Below are 3154 nucleotides of genomic sequence, written 5' to 3' on the forward strand. Positions count from 1 at the left end.
GTCAAAACAGTGCAAATGGCATATAAAACATTTTAAGTTAAATAATAGCAGAAGACTTTTCAAATATGGGAAAAGAAACACACAGTATGTGAGGCATACTGAACCCCAAGTAACTATGGTCAGAAAAAAAATCTCTTCATGAAACATCATAGATAAAATTCCAGAAGTCCAAAATAGGGACACAATCTTAAAAGCTGTTAGAGAAAAGCTATGAATCACTTATAAAAAGAAAAACCACATAGAATTACAGCAGACTTCTTTACACAAACATTATAGTCCAGGAGAGCTTGAAATGAAGTGTCTCAACTCCTAGAAGAAACAGTCCAACCCAGACTGACATATCCTGCAAAGCCACCTTTCAAAATTGATGAAAAAATAAAATATCTTCATAATAGAGGGAACCAAAAGAAATTTACGTCCATCAAACAAGCTTGCCAAATAATTCTCAAGAGTATCCTAAAATGAGAAAATCAAGCTAACAATGCCAAAAGGTCCAATAGAATGAATACACCAAAAACGGTGAGTAGTTAAATAGAAGGAAAACAGAGATTCAGAAAAAAAAAATAATGCAGTGATAAGAATAATTCTATACCTTTCAGTAATAACTCTCAATATGAATGGTATCAATTCTCCAATCAAAAAAAAAAAAACAGATTGGGAGAATGGATCAAGGAACAAAATCCAACAATATGCTGTGAACCAAAAATAAATTTAACAGTGAAAGAAATTAACAGATTAAAAATCAAAGGGTGGAAAAAATATCCATGCAACACGAGTCTGGAAAAACAAGAGTAGCTATCCCATTTTCAGACAAAGTGGACATCAAGCCAATATTGGTCATAACAGGCAAAGAAAGTAGCTACATATTGGCTAAGAAAAAATTCAACAAAAATAAATAACAATATTAAGCATATATATTCTAAACAATAGCAAACTCAACTTCATAAAAAGAACACTATGGACATGAAGAATCAGAGACACATCAATACAAATATATTGGGGGAACTGAATATCCAACTATCGTGAACAGGTAGATCAATGGGACAAAAAAAGTCAACAATAAATGACAGTTTAAATAGACCTTTGAACAAATGGATTTAATAGGTATCTACAGAGTGTTTCATCCAATAACAGAATACACATTCTTCTCAGCAGCAAATTGAAATTTCTCTAAAATATACAACATACTATCCAATAAAACATGCTTAAGTAAATGCAAAAGAATCAAACTTATACCATATATATTATTAGATCACAGCACAGCACAAATAGAAGTCAATGGCAGGTGCCAGAGCCATTGCCACCCAAACCGAACCTCAGAAGTGTGTGCCAATGACCACCCCATGTGCACTCCCGGTTCCTTTTGGTTCTAAATCCAAGATGGCCAGTCTCAAGAATCAGCTGATTGCAAATCTCCTTAAGGAAGAACAGGTGCCCCAACATAACATTACAGTTGTCAGGGTTGGTGCTGTTGGCATGGTCTATGCCATCAGTACCTTAATGAAGGACTTGGCCAGTGAACTTGCTCTTATTGACATCATGGAAGACAAATTGAAGGGAGAGATGATGGATCTCCAACATGGCATCCTTTTCCTTAGAACACCAAAATTGTCTCTGGCAAAGACTATAATGTAACTGCAAACACCAAGCTGGTTATTATCACAGCTGGGACACATCAGCATGAGAGAGAAAGCTGTCTTAATTTGGTCCAGCATAATGTGCACATCTTCAAGTTCATCATTCCTAATGTTGTAAAGTACAGCCCAAACTGTAAGTTGCTTGCTGTTTCCAATCCAGTGGATCCCTTGACCTATGTGGCTTGGAAGATAAGCAGCTTTTCCAAGACTCGTGTTATTGGAAGTGGTTGCAATCTGGTGCAGCCGGGTTCTGCTACCTGATCAGGAAAGGCTGGGAGTTCACCCACTGAGCTGCCATGGCTGGATCCTCAGGGAGCACAGAGATTCCAGTATCCCTATGTGGAGTGGAGTGAATGTTGCTGGTGTCACCCTGAAGAATCTGAACTTGAGTTGGGAACTGATGGGGATAAGAAAAGAGGTTCACAAACATGGCTGACAGTGCTCATGAAGTGATCACACTAAGAGGCTACACATCCTGGGCCATTGGACTGTCTCTGGAAGATTTGACAGAAGGTGTAATGAAGACTCTTAGGAGGGTACATTCAATTTGTACCATGATTAAGGGACTCTATGGAATAAAGGATGATGTCTTCCTTAGTGTCCCTTGTGTCCTGGGACAAAATGGGATCTCTGATGTTGTGAAGGTGACTTTGACTCCTGAAGAAGAGGGGCATTTGAGGAAGAGAACAGATACCCAGTGGTCAGTCCAGAAGGAGCTGCAGTCTTAAAGTCTTCCAGTGTCCCCACATCACTGTCTAGGCTGCAGGAGGCTTTAGCTGCAGGTTGTACCAGTTGTCCTTTCTACCTGATGTGTGATTGCAGCAGTACTAGTAAGATGGCTTGGGGAAAACATCAGTTTCCCTAAGTTAGAAACAGAAATGGTTTACAGATCCCCTAGTTCTATCCTGTTGCCAGATGATCCTGCACTTGTGTACTCCTGGTTGGTATAAAGTAGCCCACCGTCTCTGAAACACCACGGCCAGTGCCGCACAGACTCTAGTTGCCCCTCAAACAGATGTGTTATTCTGTTACACAGCTTCACCAACCAAGCCTCATCTGTTTTCCCCCAGTTGGCCACAGCCTTGGATCCAATGTACAAATCCCATATTGCATGTCTTGTGCCCAACTGTTTTAAAGGATTTTACTTTGTGTATTATACATCTATCAGTAGTGTACACTGCCATATAATGTAAAAAGGAAAGATCTACCTCTGAACAGAGCAACCAAGTGTTATACCAACTATAATACCAAGTAAACCTTGAACAGTGACTACCGTTAATGTAGAGAAAAAAAAAGAAAACAGAGAAACTATGCAAATGCATTAAAATTGAACAATACATTTCTCAATAATAGTAAATAATAAATCAAGGAAGATATAAAATACTTCCTAGAATTCAATGATAAGTGCAATAAAACATAACAGAACATATGGAACTTAATGAAAGCAGTATTGGGAGGGAAATTTATAGCTGTTAATGCCCATATTACAAAAACAGAGTGAACCTACATAAATTTCA

The 3154-nt window shown here is 38.3% G+C and overlaps 1 pseudogene; it reads left to right on the forward strand.

The window, feature by feature from the left end:
- The first annotated feature begins 1362 nt into the window (after window positions 1-1362).
- On the forward strand, window positions 1363-2365 carry LOC102028806 (annotated as a pseudogene).
- The last annotated feature ends 789 nt before the right edge of the window (window positions 2366-3154 follow it).

This window comes from Chinchilla lanigera, unplaced genomic scaffold (assembly GCF_000276665.1).
Source record: "Chinchilla lanigera isolate Chin_1 unplaced genomic scaffold, ChiLan1.0 scaffold00042, whole genome shotgun sequence".
Lineage (NCBI taxonomy): Eukaryota > Metazoa > Chordata > Mammalia > Rodentia > Chinchillidae > Chinchilla > Chinchilla lanigera.